Source organism: Thalassophryne amazonica, chromosome 17, assembly GCF_902500255.1.
Source record: "Thalassophryne amazonica chromosome 17, fThaAma1.1, whole genome shotgun sequence".
In the NCBI taxonomy this organism is placed as follows: domain Eukaryota; kingdom Metazoa; phylum Chordata; class Actinopteri; order Batrachoidiformes; family Batrachoididae; genus Thalassophryne; species Thalassophryne amazonica.
In genome coordinates, this window is record NC_047119.1 from 53,505,595 (window position 1) to 53,523,072 (window position 17,478).

The 17,478-nt window shown below is 42.3% G+C and overlaps 1 long non-coding RNA gene across 1 annotated transcript; it reads left to right on the top strand.

Annotated features, from left to right (window-relative positions):
- Positions 1 to 902: 902 nt before the first annotated feature.
- LOC117529818 lies at positions 903 to 17,285 on the top strand. The gene is made up of 3 exons (XR_004566111.1): positions 903 to 1,488; positions 9,789 to 9,792; positions 17,275 to 17,285. It is a non-coding gene; the product is annotated as an uncharacterized LOC117529818 (long non-coding RNA).
- Positions 17,286 to 17,478: the final 193 nt, after the last annotated feature.

The window sequence follows — 17,478 nt, forward strand, 5'->3', positions numbered from 1 at the left end:
ACAAGTTTTGGATGTTGAACTCAACTTTACAACTCAATTTGTAAAGTTGAGTTGAGTTGAAGAAGTGTCAACTATGGCATTTTGGACATTCTGGCATTTCTGTGAGCATGTTCCAGCATGCCTCAGAACTTCATTATTGAGGACCACAGTGATGGGTGAAGGTCCACATGATGTCCATATTTCACCTGGCTGTTGAAGACAGGTGGCTAGTCTTGAAAGGTGGGGATGGACCAGCTGTCTGCTTGGGTGGTTGCCATCCAGGACTCAGTGTGGTTCTGCATAGTGGATTTTCTTAAATTCTTAATTTTTAACTAACGAAATAGTTAATGGACTAATTTATGACTCTGACAGATTCACTGATTGATTGATTTATTTTCATGAATTAATATAAGTATTATTTGCCGCACTTAATTTTTTTAATGTATCAGTAGACTTGGTCTCACCAAAATCAAAATATGGGCCTGTAATTATGTTTGCTTAAATCATGTCCATGTTCCTGCTGTTGTTTGCTCGTGCTGCTTAGTGCTTCAAACATGCACGTCCTCCTCAGGAGAGGCAAAGAAGGGGAGCAGTGGAATAGAAGGGATGGAGGAAATCATGCAATTTTAATGAAGCATCCTTGTTGCTAATGTTTTTTTTTTTTTTCTTGTGCAACTCTGACACAAAAGAATGAGAGATCTGGGCTGTGTGGCATTATGTTTCCATGTTACAGGAAAAGCAGCCTTTGATTGCCCAAAATGGCCAAACTGTGAAACAGAATCGCCTCACAGAGGAATCAATCAGGGATTGTCTTAACACCTTTCTTTTCTACCTCCTTCCATCTATTTCTCAGTGCTGGTCTTACTCTGTTTTCACTTCCTTGGTGGCTGCTGTGGAAAAGCCATGGCCCGATGGAGGGAAGCTGCAGAGCAGCAAGAAAAGAAGCACGTAAGATGGATAAAAAAGAGGGAGTTCTGCAGCAGGATTCCCATCGTGCTGAACACAGGACTGCGTGACTGCTCCACGCAGGCAGAGGGAGAGAGGGAAGAGAGAGGAGAGAAGGCAGAAAGGTAGGAAGGAAGAAAGAAGGGGGAGGGGAGACATTTCAGCGCAGTGCAAGCTGAGTGGTTGAGTAGCAGCAGCGCGCAGCATCAGGACCAGCTGTAGCATCTTCTTTTGTGGTTGCTGGTGGAGGCTGCGTTGAAGCTGGACACAGACACTCCTGCTGTTCACCTTATACACACCCTCATGGCGTGGTGGCCACCAGAGAAGACGGAGTGAGCGGCGGGGCTCGGGGAACCGAGCATCTAAGGAAGTTAGTCCAAAGGAGAGGAGGGCTGGAGTGACGGAGACAGGAGTAGCAGCAGCAGCAGCAGCGGCACCATGGCGCAAGCTGCCAAGCAGCTCCGCAAGACCAAGGACCTCGCGGAGGCCGCCGCCCAAGAGCAGAGGGAGAAGGAAGAGGAAAAGATTAAAAAAAGGAATCGATCCAGGGACCGCAGGCGCAAGGTATGGCAATCTGTCTCAGGGGAGAGGGGAGGTGACAGCGTTTGTTGCATCCATCTTTTCTGCTCCCCCTCCGTCTGTAGTGCAGGATTTGGTTAGGATGCAGTTTTGCGTGTGTTATGGCCTCAGCTGCTGTCAGGCACAGATGGTCTGATACGGGTTTGCTCTGGAGGGGAAGGAAAAATCAGCCTGATGATTATTGTTTTGTCAGTGGAGGTGTGACCAAAACCAGCTGCGTTGTTAAATAACAGGGAACGTGATGCCCTCTTGGCTCAGTGAATCCGTGTTACTCTTAGAGCTGGTGTCTTCCCCCAAATTACAAATGATTTATTTCTGTTTGTACATGGGGGGGGGGATGTAAAATAAATGCTGAAGATGGTAGAACATGCGATTTGTAACCCATCTCACGTGTGCTGCTTGAACATGCAGCTATGAATTTTTATGTTGGAGGTTTGTGTTAGAATGTGTGACTAACTCGATACAAAATGCCTGTAGGCACCAGAGCTTCCATTCATTCTTTTGTCTTTCTTCATCATCTCTCTCACATTATCCATTAGGTGCAGATTTCATTGGTGTGATGCTGCCCTGCGTTACATTCTGCCGTTTTCATGATGCATATGACTATATGTTTGAATGATGCTTAATGACTGGATTTTAAAACAACATTGGTTTCATGTGAAATCTGATAGTTTGTATGGAAACTTTGACGTATATCAAATTTCAGTGTTTGAATATTTGTGCCGAGTTGAGGCAAAATCTAACAAATGGATTCTGCTGGGAGATTTTAGATTTGCTGTGATCTCATCTTTTTTGGTTTGGCAGTTTGTTGGTTTCTGTTTTGTTAAACAAACTGGACAAATGCAGCGGTAAAAAGCATTGTTGTGTTTCTTATATTTGTGTTGGATGTGTTTATTCCATCATCACAGGCTTGTAGCACTTTGTGTAGAAAATATTCTTGTTACCAGGATTACATCTTACAAGTGAAAATTTTCAAAGTAAAACCATCATTTTCCATCAAGCAACATGTTGATCTTCAAATGTAAACATGAAATTGTCATACACTACAATACTAACTATTTTCTAAACTGAAAAGTGATTAAAAACCTTTTTTTTCCTGACATCTGTGAAAGACACTGAGTTCACTGTATTCTGGTATGACATTAAAATTACCTTGGTGACAAGTGAAATCTTTTTCTGAGAGGTAATCCATCAAACTCAGTGATATGCAGAGGAAGGGTGTGGGGCATATATCTGGAGAACGATATTGAGGATGGAGCTATCAGGCAGGGAGAGAAAAAGAAGGCCAAAGAGAAGATTAATAATGTGGTGACCCAAGAGTGTTGGGACATGTCTACTAATACGTAAATGCTCAAGGCTGACCAGCCATGATCCAGTTTATGCCAGACCTGGAAGTTGAGCCAGAGGTGTAGACGCTGAACACACTCAGCAGCGACCTGACAGAGACAAAAGAGGAGACATTTGTACCTGTCTAGGCCAGACTGTGAACAGGACTTGGGGGCACATATTCCATAATAGCAAATGAAGGGACAAAATGAATATTTAGTTTAGATAATGTGCCTCAGTTAAATCTAAATTATTACTTGATACTTGAATTATTACTTGACTCTAAAGTATTTAGTTTTGGCTAAAGTTTGGTGCACCTTCATGAATCGTGATGAGTTTGTTCTCATCAAGTCAGTAAGTGGAACCTCACATAATGCAGTCATCAGTTTAAAGAGTTAACAAATATCCACTCACAGCATATAAATGATATTGATGAGGAGCTAGTAGCCATGGTAACTGTTGCAGGACTGCTTCAACAGCACCAACTGGGACATGTTTGAGGATGAGGACCTGGATGTGTTTACAGACACTGTACTGTGTTACATTAAGAACTGTGTAGATATGGTCACAGTGGATAAACGCATCCGGGTCTACCCCAGTCAGAAACCCTGGATGACCAGGGAGGTGAAGCAGCTCCTGAAGGAGAGAAACTCCATCTTCAAAGCTGGTAATTGGGCTCTCTACAGCACAGCCCGCGCCAACCTGAAGAGAGGCATCAGGAAGGCCAAGGAATGGGCCCTGATGGCTTCTCTGGATGGCTGCTGAAAGACTGTGCAGACTAGCTTGCTGGGATTTTCACCAAAATCGTGAACGGGTTTCTGACACAGTCTGCTGTCCCATCATGCCTTAAGACCTCCACCACAGTCCCCCAACCCAAGAAATCGCCCATAACCAGCCTCAGTGACTACTGGCCTGTTGCACTCACAGAAGTCATTGTTTGTTTTAAAGCTGGTTTCCACCTTTTTTTAATGTGACTTCAAGTGCTTGAGTTCTCTCACACACTAATTTTGAGCCCTTTATACCCAGTTTTCATAATTAGCATTTGTGCAAACCTGTTGAAGGGAACTACCCAGAGTTCATAGCACTGTGACCTTAAACATCGGGTTGCCTGAAGAAGCCCTGAAAAAGGTAAACAACCCTGTATTGGGGGGAAAACAAAACAAAACAAAGAAAGCCTGGTATAAGGATTTAAGATATTTCTAATAAACAAAACAAAACACAAATAACTTACATCAGCAAATTACAGTTGGGCTCAAAGGTTTACATACTCTGGCAGACGTTTTTTGTTTTTTTTTGGCCATTTTTCAAAGAATATGAATGATAACACAAAAACTTTTTTCACTTATAGTTAGTGGTTGGGTGAAGCAATTTATTGTCAAACAACTGTGTTACTCTTTTTAAATCATAATGACAACAGAAGCTACCCAAATGACCCTGATCAAAAGTTTACATACCCCCGTTCTTAACACCACGTATTGCCCCCTTTAACATCAACGACAGCTTGGAGTCTTCTGTGGCAGTTTGGACGAAGCTCTCTGATGGTAAAGCTGCCACTGAATACGTCTTGGACTTTATTTACATCAGTTATGAAGAAATACAAACAGTATGGCACTCTATGGTAAATCCATGGAGTAGACAGTTTTCAAAAACTGAGTGAAGTCAAAGCAAATCTATACAACTTGATATAAATTAATTAAAATATAAAAGCCAAGATGACGGGTTGCACAAGTAATGGTATAATACCTGTAAATAATCAGTTTTATTGCCAGATTTCTTCAGACAAGTCAGGGGATGGCTACATGAACATTTCCAAGTCACTGCAACAGTATGGCATGCTACTGTAAATCTGTGTGGAGTAGACAGTTCTCAAAAACTGAGTGAATGTGCAAGAACGAGAAGAGTGAGGAAAGCCACCAAGACATCCAGACAACCCAGAAAACGTTATAGGCTTATGTGGCTGTGACTGGAGAAATTGTGCACAGTGCATATTTTGCATAAGTAAAAAAAAAATTGTGTTATCATTCATATTCTCTGAAAAATGGTCCAAAAAACGAACATTCTGCCAGAGTATGTAAACTTTTGAGCACAACTGTGAATTAATTTTTGCTTGTTGATGCTTTGTGACATAAAAATGAGTAATAAAGTTTATTTATTTATTTATATTATTATTACTCTTGTCCAGTCTACAAGCAAAGAACCTAGAATAAAAATCAAATCAGGCAGTCGGTTCTTTGATTGCCATTGGCATGACAAAATAAAAATAAACAAAATAGATTTTAGAAAAATGGCCCAAACACACACTCAATAAATAAATAATACAAAATAAATGAATGAAAGAATAAATAAATAAACAAATGAATGGATAAATAAATAAAGTATTAAATAAATAAATATGTCTCAACTCTATAACTGCTGGGATAGGCTCCAGCCCCCATTGGAGTGAGTGAGTGAGTACAGAAAATGAATGACTCACTCAATGAATACATTTTAAAAATAGGCCAACTACTAAGATTGATGTATTTTCATTGTATTTGTTTGCATGTTAGCCAAAAATAATGACATTTATGTATTTTTATTAACAAACCCAATAACTGAATTTATGCATTTATCACAATAAATGCAATTTCTTTCTGTTTCACAGTGACTCATTTAACTGGTATAACCCTCACATTAAATTCATTGTTACAGCTATGCAATCCAGATGCATATATGAATATAATATGCGTTCAGCCCCTGTGCAGCCATAGATGTCTGGCCACGAGATTCACTTACATCAGTCAGTCTAAGTCATTTCCTTGTGACTTTTACATTTGTGAGTGTTTATAAAATTTGGATTAGGCATACCAGTGAAGATATAAACCAGTATTCTGTCAAATGCAACACATAAAGTCCTCTCAGTCATCCTCAGAGCAGCAAGTGTGAAAAAGCACTGCAGAGAAAATACTCACGCAATACGAGTCTGCTGCCACATGAGGCCGCTAAAATACAGTAAGCATAAAGTGATTGCCATTAAGTCAGTGTTAATCAGCTTAATGTTCTCAGAAATGCAGCCTGTAAGTTCAAATTTCATTTATTGCTAGATGAACCATGTGATTTACTGAGCATAGAGTATAATATGTTATTTAATTTATTGGTAAGACTCTGCAAGTTAGTTCCAAGGGGACAACTTGCACAGAAGTCAACAAACTATCAGGTACTCACTCACTCATCTTCAGCTGCTCCAATGAATCCTATCCCAGCAGTCACAGGGTGTGAGGCTGTGAGGGTGTGAGGTGGGGTACACCCTTGATAGGACGCCAGTCTGTTGTAGGGCCATATATACAAACACATTCACACCCCCACACACCTACGGTCAATTTTGAAGTTTCCAATCCATCTAACCTGCATGTCTTTGGTTGTGAGAGGAAGCCAGAGCACCCGCAGGGAACCCACACAAACACAGGGATAACATGCAAACTCTACACAGGAAGGCCACATGTGGGAATTGATCCCATGACCTACTTGCTGTTAGGCAACAGTGCTAACCAGTAAGCCACCGTGCTGCCCTGCTATCAAGTACTAAAAAAAAAAAAAAAAAATGAATGATATGAAGAAATGGAAAATAAACATCTGTTCATTACAGTGAATCAATGCGTTTTCATGTGCTTTGAGTAAACCCTTCATATCTACACAGAGGCGGGACCCTCATGGAGTCGGCCATTTTGCACAGCCATGTTGATACAGTAGCTCAAAAGAGACATACTAACTCACCCTTTACATCTGCACCACAGTCGAAAGACCAAGAAGAGGAATCGTTTTTTCCCACCTTGTACACTGTCTACTTGTTGCTAGTGCAGACGAACGACTTTGAGAACCTTCATTTTTCTGATGGAGGATCATACGTGTTGCTTATTACAAAAAACAAAACAAACAACAGCAACAACAACAATAAAAAGATAAGAATCACCATCACAAAAAAATAAGCAAAAATGAGTTGGGGAAACAACAGTATAATGCAATTTGCAACCTCACCAATAGATGGCACTAAAGCTAACTAACTGGTTGAATGTAGCAACATTCAACCAGACTGTAAGTTTGAGAGTCTCAATTAAATGCCACAAGCATCAGTTATCCAGACACTTATTAATTTTATTTAAACCTCATTTATGTCTAAACATTAAACATATCCTCCTTGGTGAAGACAGCTGCAACAACCAGTCTTCAAGGATTTTAGAAATACTTTTGAAACACCAGTAAGTAAATGAGTCTTCAAATTATTTAACAGATATACTGTAACAATTAGCGCTCTGTTTTAAAGGTTCTAGTCAGTATGATAGCACAAATCGTCTTGTTAAAATAATGGAGCACAGTAATGTTAGCTAAAAATTAGCGCTTATGAGCAGTGTTGATGTTAGCTGTGTAGCAAGATGAATACCAGCTACTGATTAGCAAGTATTGCTCACAACTTAAGTTCACAGTTTTTTGTTTGTTTGTTTCTTATTAACCTTTTAAGTCAACCATTTTTGTAAAAGCTCATGAAGAAAAGTGTTTAATGGAAGAAGCATCAAGCTGTATTTTGCCCAGAAGATGCACTACTTAGCAAAGAGGTAATGTTTTCTACCGCGTTGGTTGGTTAGTTGGTTGAGTCACCAGCAGCTTTACTCAAACTTCCAAGCTGTATTCATGACATGTGGAGGTAAGGTAAGGAAAACCTTCAGATTTGAGCTGATGTATGTTATTTCTACCTGGTTCTTTCATGTAACTTACTGCCCCTTACCAAGAACCCAAACCATTGTATGACAAAAACCAGGCCTGTGTCCCTCAGAGACAGTGTCCATCTTGTGAAAGCACACGAAGTAGCTTGTACAACACTTTTTAGAATGTGGGTGTTAACAATGGTTGTGGTCTCATATTTCTAATGTTACTGGCTCTCATCAACACTGGAGATCTCCCTGTGTCTGAAACTTGGACATATGATGGAAGTGAAACTTAACTTACATTTCTCAAAACTTACAAACAAATAACACAGATAAATACTTGATAGCTAACATAAAATAAAGAATTAGCACAGATATTATCTAACATGTACCTTCATCACAGACGTAAAGAACATTGCATTTATTTATTGTTGCTAATATAGGGCAGTGCAGTCCCCTGCATGATATCGAGGGATTTGACCATGTCCGGGGACAGCCAATACAAACACATTATCACTTTAATGGAGAAATGGTGTATTGTTTTTTCGTTTTCGGCTGCAATCACCGAAGCAGTCACGAAAAGTGCAGGGGTTTTTTTTTCGGTTCCCAGTGGAAAAGGGGAGAGAAGGCAAATGGGAGAGGTCGTGTTGGTAAATCATGGGTGTAATTTGGTGGGGGATAGGGGGACATGTCCCCCCCACCTTTTCAACCAGGGGGGACAGAATATGGTATGTCCCCCCCACCTTCTGACATATGTGAGTACTTGAAACATGATATGCAAGTCTTATGTGCAAAACCATGTCAGAATAGTATCTTTGTTTCTGCAAGTTTGTATTTTTAGCAGCATTGACTTGTTTACAACACCTATTTCTTGTTTGTCACATTTGGAATTTTCTGGGACTGCATTTGCCCAGATTTGAAACCAAAAATAGTTGTCTCTAGGGACTAGTGTCTACACATAAGTATCAATGGACCATATGCTATTGCTAATTTACTAAATTCTGAAAGTTAGAAAAGGAAATCAGAAAAGCTATCTGGGACCTTAGAAAGCCCATCAGCAATTATTGCTTGATCTCCAAAATCAGTCTATGCAAGCAAAATTATGTTCAGTATGAGTGTTGTCATTAGTGCCACTTTGAAAATTAAATTCATTATAAGTAGAAAAATGAAAAAGAATTATTAAGAGCCTGTTCTTTCATATTTATGAATACATTTTACCACATTGCAGTTGTTTTTTTAATGAGAACTCAACCTATCATTCTTTTTGAGTTCTACACATGTGGTGATACCTTATTTACACCAGGATGTTAATAAAATCAATGCTGGCTATTCTCAGAATAAAGTACTTATACCCACAGTTTCAAATTGCATAAGTCAAATTGTGTCCACTTTATGGTCTTCTCAAAAGATTAAAATTACTGTTCTGGATGCTCAGAATGCATCTGAGCTTATCTAGAAACCGTTGGCTTCTGGGGGCCTAAAGCAGCCCTAGACCCAGTGCCTATTGGCTTCAGGCCTGCGGGCCTCGTACTTTGTCCCCCCCAATTTCTTGTTCTAAATTGCGCCCTTGCAGTAAATGTTAGCTTACACAGCTAACCAGAGTAGCTGCGTTCTCTCACCTGCACAAATGCCTCAACCTGTTTGAGCTCCGGGTCATAAACAAACCACAACACATGTCTACTTCGTAATTTCTCCCGGTTCTTTATGTAATATACCGCCCCTTACAAAGAACCAAATCGATATATCCTCAGTTTGAATTTATTGAAAGTCACCTTGAAATTCAGGCCCAGGTCTCCACAGATGAACTCCATCTTGTGAAAGACCTCGAACATGGCTGGCACAATACTTTTATACAAGTCAATGTGGGCGGTACAGTGGGGTGTTTTAGACTCACAATCTTACTGGTTCCCCACAGACATTTGAAACGTACGCATGCATGATAGTGAAACTTAACTCTGATGTTGAAACCTTGCAATAAGAAATTATCACAGATATTATCTAACACTTTCCACCACATCGTCACTTTTTCTTTGCATTTTCACTTTGTTTTCTGTGTAATTTGCCCAGAAACTCAGAGAAAGTGCCATGTTTCTGATGGGGACAGTTGAGGGCTGTCTCCATATGTAGGATTATTGCGTCATATGCATCATATTTTAACCCTTTAGCATCCACCTCAAACGAGACTATGTAGCCCAATTAATAATGCAAGAAGCATCCTCAAAATAAGAAAAATACAGATTGCCATGTCTTGTCATAAGCATATAATAGTCTTTCATTGTACAGGCGGGTACAATGAATTGGTGTGGGTGCTCCCGCAGAGCTACTGTACAACACAAAAAGAAAAAACATATTTCATACATGTTTTTTTTCTATATTTCAACCCCCCCCCCAAAAAAAAAAAAAAAAAAAAAAAAAATTATATATATATATATATATATATATATATATATATATATATATATATATATATATATATATATATATGCTGGACGCAAATGCAGGATGCAGGAACACAGGTCAGTGGAGTAAAGCGTTTACTGGATAAACAGGCTCGGTTGTACATAGAAAGGCAGTCCAAGCAGAGCAACAGTATCAAAAGCATCAGGCAAAAAGGCGTGGTCAAAGTACACAAGCAGGTAGTCAACAAAGATGAGGCAAACAGAGCAAGGCAAAATACAGGAACTGAGATGGATGGAAGGAAGACACAAGGCACATCGATCTGGTGAAGGACAAAGGCAAACTGTGAGGCTTATAAAGCACCCAGGTGATTAACTGCAAATCAAGAACAGGTGTGCGGAGAAGCTCCCAGAACCGGGGTGTGGCCAAGACAGAGAGAGACACCTACCACCAAGAGTCAAAGAGAGAGACAAGAAAAAGCAGGACAGAGAAAACCCAACAGAAAAATAGAGCAAGAGACAAACAACACAAAAACACCCAACAATCCAAGAACCTGACACGCACACACATTTATATGATTGTGATTGTGAACACTGGAACACTGGGGGCACAAAGCCCAGTGCTGTTAATGTGCTAAAGTTGGGAGGAGGTATGTTGGGTTGCTTGTTGTCTGGGGGGAGGAGGGCAATGGGAGGGAGTGGAGTTAGATTGGGTAGTTTTTGTCTGGGGGGGGTGGGTTATGGGAGTAGGTCTGTGGGTGAGTTTGTATGTGTGTGTGTGTGTGTGTGTGTCCATGGGTGTTTGCAGTACGTATGGCCCATGGGAATAAGCTGTTGTCAACCTGCTGATGTGGGACTTTGTTGATCTGCAGTGTCTCCTGGAGGGCAACAGGTAATACAGGGGTAGTCAGGGTGTGATGTGAGGGTTTCCTGTGATGACCTTTGTTTTCCTAAGGCAGCAGGATATGGCGATATTTTCCAGGACTGGGCAGAGGGCATGATATGATCTTTAGGGCAGTGTTTATGACCCTCTGCACCACCTTTCTGTCCTCAGCTGTGTAACCTGCTTACCATACACAATATGACAGTATGTCAGTACGCTCTCCACCAAGGAGTGATGAAAGGCCAGCAGCAGCTTCACGTCCAGGTTGTTCTTCCTGTAGTGTAGCTGCTGCTGAGCCTTCTTAACCAGAGCTCTGATGTTGGAGGTCCAGGATGTGGTATGTGGAAATGTGGGTACCCAGAATCCTGAAGGTGACGAAGGTTTCCACCTGTTCTCCATTTATGGTGGGGGCAGGGGGTCCTGTCTGTTTTTCCTGAAGTCCATGATGAGTTCTTTAGTCTTATGAATGTTTAGGGTCAGGTTGTTCTCTGAGCACCAGAACGACAGTTATTCCACCCTGTACGCTGCCTCGTCCCCGTTGCAGAGGAGTCCAACCACTTCAGAATTTTCAACATTTTTGGTAAGACTCAACATAGGATCAACTTGGGTCCAAATGCGAAAGTGCTTCAATCATCAAAATATCGAGAATTACTCATCTTGTCATATAGAATACAAAACTATATAGTCTGCCCATCTTTGAGCTTTCGTTAAGTCACTGTGGAGTGGAGAGTTCAATGCACTTTTGGTCAAGCTCTGGGTATAATGGCCAGTGCTGTTCAACACACCAGGTGTCATGTGGTGATTAAGAACCTCCCTTAAGGGCACCTTAGTGATTTTGTTGAGAGGGAATTGAACTGAGGTCTGCTTGGATGCTGGCCTTCCTAGCCTCTAGAATCTCCCCCTCTCACCACCTCTTGTCTTCATTTTGACAAGTACCAAAAATCTCCACCATTTGAAGAGGAACACCCAAACTAAATTTGTTCAATGTCTTCAGGAAACCCCAAACCAATTTCAAACCTTTTTCCCTGTGAAAGTGTCCTGGAACATTAAGATTATTCTTCTGCCTTCACAACATCTTTGTAAAATTTTCTGCCCTTGGGAGAAAATTAGGGACGAGTTAACAGGTGTTTATTTACCCACCGTCCTATCTGAAAGAGGTGGTAAACCTCAGCTTCAGTGATTAAGGTCCAATCACATATTTGTTCCAACCACCACAAACCAGCTAATTCTAATTACTTCAGCTCTTCAGGTGGGTAGATGAGCCAATCAGTGAATCAACAAACATGGAGAACTTTCACTTCCTAAAGCTGTGGTTTTCCTATTTTGTATATAATCTGCTACTTTAAGCAGCAGGTTGGTCATTCAAGGTTCTTGAAATGGAGTAATACCCCCACCTCTAGTACTTTAAGAGTTTTGCCAAAGATACATGATAAGACACATAGTGTTGGACCAGTTGGGCACACTGAATGCTTAAAACATGATTTGCTAATGAATATTGATTTTATTTCTTTACACCTCTGTTGCTTAATTGGAAGATCTGGATGTGTAGCCAGTTCCATTTCTCCATTATTCCGAAGCAATAGTAATGTATAGTGTGGTTGAAATAGTGATCGCAGTAGTTATACTTTCCAGTGTAGTAGTCCATCCATCCATCACTACTCCCGTGTGAGGGGTTTCAGTGCTGCATCTTGTAAGACAATGGTGCAAATCACTGCAGCACTGCGAAATCATACAAAACATGTAGACAACATAATTTACTAGCACAAATTTATCAATACACATGACAAGTCCTCCCTTTTGTGATTTCTTCATTTATGTTTCACATATAAATCATGTGCACAGAAACATTTTGAATTTGGAAGAACCAGTGAGCTGTACTGGAAGCTATAACTTGCAGCCTGCAGACATGTTATCAACAGAGATGGAAGCATCAATACAAATTAATGTCACATTAAATGTGCAATATAACATACAAATGTACAGATACAAAGAGGCACAAACATATGATGACAATGACAAAATGTCACACATGATTCTCTCATTTGGCCATAGTGTTGACTGCACCTTGCTTTAATGCAGGGCATTGACAGCGCCGGTATGATTCATGACATGCCTCCTGTCTGGTAATAATGGACCTGCTACTGTTCTGAGGACATGTGCTCTCTCTTAATCCATAAAATGGATGCATTCCTTGTCAGGTCATATGGAGTCCCTGTTTGGTAGGCTGTACTGTATCTTACATTGCAACATCATCCTGCAGGAAAATGATGTTGCACAGGAGAGAAGGGGTGGGGGGGGGGGGTGGGGGGGAGTAAATGAGATGGTGACAGACTCATACTTCCTCTCTCTGATCTGAATCAGCAGCTTCCAGATTGAAAATTGTTGTGGAACAGCCTAGAATGATTCATCTATTTACAGATAAGCTAAAACATGCTTATTTCTTAATTAATCTAGACTGTTCTGTAGCCTTCTGGAGCTTTCCTGCATGTTCTCTAATGTTGCACTAAGTACTGTGCTTTTCCACAAAGTTATAAAATATTCCATGGTATTCTAAGTAAACAACTTCAGCAGTATATCAGGCGTCGACAGGCAGGCCTCTGGCAATGTTTTCCTCAGCACTTGTAATTTGAACCTTTCTTGTAAATAGCTAAGGATTTGTTAATAAAGCATTTGTTGTTGAAGACCATCTTCCTCTGTGGAATACAACAGAGCATTTCTGGCGTTTTCGGCAGGATCTCCATTTTCATTTGAGGATACAGTGAATTTAGATGCCTCATAATGGAGACAGCTATAACTGATCTAATTAAGATGCTACAGGAGCAGTTGCAAATGCAGCGTGAACAGCACAAGGAGGAGATGGAAAATCAGCAGAAGGAAGCGAATCGACAGCTCGAGCATCAGGCAAGGCAAGACAGCATAAGGAAGAACTGGACATTCTAAAAATGGCGGTCAGCAGAGGAGCCACCGTGGCCAAAGCAACACCGTCATTTTCTGGATTCGATCACACAACAGAATTTTGGAAAGACTACTACACAAGTCGGTAGATTCTGCGCCGCTGATTCCATCACTGATGATGTCAAAGCCCAAGTCTTCCTGACCAACCAATCTCCTGCCTTATACAAGCAGCTCTCGAACCTTGCCAAGCAGATGAAGGTGCCCGGGAAGATCAACGAACTGACCATGGATCAAATCGAAAAGTTCATGGATGATCAGTATGATCCAACAAGGTTTACCATGCAAGAAAGGTTCAAATTCTGGAGTAACATGTAGCGAAAACTAGGAGAAACGCTACATGAATTAGAGGCCTGCATTCGCCATGACGCAGCTACCTGTGATTTTGCAAACATCAAAGATCCGCTGGATGAATCTCTACATCAACGCTTCATTTGCTCCGTGAACAATGAAGCAGTGCTCAAGGACTTGTTCAAGATGAAGGCAAGGATCACAAGGCTTCAGAGTGTCTACACAAAGGCACTAAGTGCAATTTTTGCAATATCATCAGACATCTTGAGAGTGTCTGTCGCAAGAAGCTTTACCAGAACAAAAAGGCAGCAAGCACCAAGATCATCCGACCAGTGGCAATCAACCCAGAACTTAACATCCATTTAGTTACATCCAAGTTAGAAGTGCTTGTCACTGTCCAGAAGCAGCAGTTCAGTATGGCACTCGACACTGGCAACCCATGTAATTTCATTTCTGTGCCAGTCTGGCAGCAACTTGGAAAGCCAAAACTGACTGATGTTACATACCGTCAGCAACCAATCACGAGCTACTAGTGATTGGGAAGTTCACTGCTGTTACAGAAAATCCAGTAACTGGAATCAACACAGACATCGATTATACAGTTACCAAGATGTCAGATCTCAACATTCTTGGAAAACATGCCATCTATATGCTGGGAATCAGTGTGGATTCAGCTCTGCAATCAGCCCTGGCTATTAAATCTGTCAAATTGAAGCCAGTTTGGGGAATGTCGCAAGTTCCAGAGATGTTGCAGGTCTCATCTGCTGATTCAGACATGGCAGCAGTGCCAGAAACTATGCGATGAATTTCCAGATCTATTCAAACCAGAACTGGGATGCCTCAAGGATTTTGAATTGGATGTGAAATTCAAGCCCAGTGCAACACCAATCTTTTGCAAACTACGCCCAGTTCCATTTGCAATCAGAGATGACCTATCCAAGGCCTATGATGAAGGCATTGCCAAAAGAGTCTGGAAGCCGATACAGTTCAAAGACTACAGCACACCTGTGGTTCCACATCACAAGGCAAGTCTACCAGGCCAGCTAAAGCTGTTGTATGGCTGGGGGGCCTGGCTGCCTTTTTGTTTCTGTCTTTTGTTTTTCCTTCCAGGTGGCTTGCATTTTAGACTGAGTGGCTGTGTTGCTGAGGTTATCAGGACCTCACCCTGATCACCTGCGGCTCGTCAGGACTCACAGCTGTGGTGCATCTATATGGATTGGAACATGGTGGCATTTAAGACTGGAGTATACAGTGTGTATTTGCCAGAGACTCGACCTTGTGACCAGACGGGTGAGATCGTCGTCTCGGGAGCCATCTCATCATCAGTGGATGCAGAGAACGTCCAGGGTTTGATGCACGGTCTGTGAAAGAGGAGGGGGTGAGGTCTCACGCTCGTCAGCACACTCCTGAGGTACGTTAGATTTTGTGACTAACGTTTATACAGTCAGTAAATGTGGTGTCCCTCACACCTTATTATATTGAGCTGTACGTTAGTCATGTATCGGCTTCCACTGCAGTGGAGTTTTGTGAACTGGATGTTCCATGCCTGCAGGTTGGGAAGCTGATTAGTAATTAAGCCAGGAAGTGTTTGCTGTTTATGTACACCTTTGAGTGGTCTCTCTGTGTGTAGAGTGTGGACTCACATAATGGTTCCTTCTTTCACAGACTCGGTTTGTTGCGGCCACCTGGGGGGTGTCGGCGGGGTCCTTGGGTCCGAACGGCTTCTGGCTCCGGACCGTTAGTGCTGCTGGGAGCGCACCGTATCACCACCATGCCAGACCGCACACTCTTTTGTTGTTTTGTATCACATCACTGTTATGTATAAATTCAGTTAGCCTTTGTACCGTGCTCTGCTTATTTCATACTGGGTCCTTCAAACGCTGGTCGGTTCTCCGAGCTGCGTCCGACACATAACAGTAGTCTCTGGCCAAACATCACGGACCCAGCGGTAGCAGAGACGGTAACGCGCCGGGAAGGCGGCAGCAGGCGTTCAGTAGTTATCCGGATCAGTTGCGGGTGCTCTCCGCCCGGATGGTGCGTGTTTGAGACCCATTGCTGAATACTGATTTGTGCTCTCTTGCAGCCGTGTTCCTGTGTTGTGCCTTATCCGTGGGTCGTGGTGGAGTGTGACTGGCGACGGCTTCGCGTCACGCTCCGTTTTTTGCGTTGGCTTTTGTGTGGGATTTATTTTTTTTTTTTTCCACTGTTTGTGTCTGGGGTTGTGACCCTGCAGCCTGTCTAAGAAAAAAAAAAAAAAAAAGGACCCAAACAACTGTATGTTGGTCTGTTAGTCTTTCTTTTTATTTCTTTTTGTTTCACCTCCCCAGGGTTGATGGGACGGTCCCCTGGGGGGTGATGGGGTGGTACTTGGGTTTTTTTTTTCTTTTTTTTGTTTGTTTTTGTTATGCCCTCTCTTCTCCTCTGACTCCAGCCGGGTGAGCCGTAGTGTCGGCGTTGCTGGAGGGGTGCAGTTTGGTTGTGCTGGCATTTCCAGGTAGCCTCTGCACCCGGGAGGGGGGGGGGGGGGGGTTTGGGGTATTTTCTTTTCTTCCCTCTCTTCTCCTCTGGCTCCAGCCGGGTGAGCCGTAGTGTCGGCGTTGCTGGAGTGGTTGCAGTTTGGTTATGCTGGGCTTTTCCCGGGTAACCTCTGCACCTGGGGGGGGGGGGGGGGGGGGTGTGTTTTTTGATTCCCTGTTCCTGACCACACAACCCAGGCTCCGACACATAACATAAAGCCTAAGATTCGAGTCTGTGGGGACTACTCTACTGGTGTCAGTGACCAGTTGGAAATTGCATCGGCAACCTATTCCTCTCCCAGAGGTACTCATGCAGAAGCTGGGTGGAGGATATGGCTACGCAAAGGTAGACCTAGCGGATGCTTACAACCAGATTAAGCTGACACCCCAGAGTCAAAGAAGACTAGCTCTCAGTACACACCGTGGAGTACTACTGAAGACTTCCTGTTCGGTATTAAGTCAGCACCTGGTTACTTCCAGGAGATCTTGGAGAAACTCACACTAGATCTGCTAGATGTTACGGTCTATCTGGATGACATACTGGTGAGTGGAAAAGATGCGGTCGATCATCTAAACAAACCTCCGTGGTTTACTCGGCCCGGCTCAACGACAGGGGTCTACACTGTCAGCAGGAGAAATGCACCTTAGCTCAACCCAGTTTTGAATACCTGGGGCATATCTTGTCACGGGATAGGATTTCAAAAGGCCCCAACGTAGATGCCGTCCACAAGATGCCACCACCCAAACAGATGTCTCCACCCTTAGATCTTTCATGGGTCAGTACAGTTCTACGGAAATTCATGCCCAACCTTTCAACACTGGCTGAGCCGCTGAAGCACTTAACCAAGAAAGGATCAACCTGGAAATGGACTGCAGAAGAACAAGGAGCATTCGAGGAGCTCAAAGATGTCCTATCTTCGGACAAAGTTCTAGTT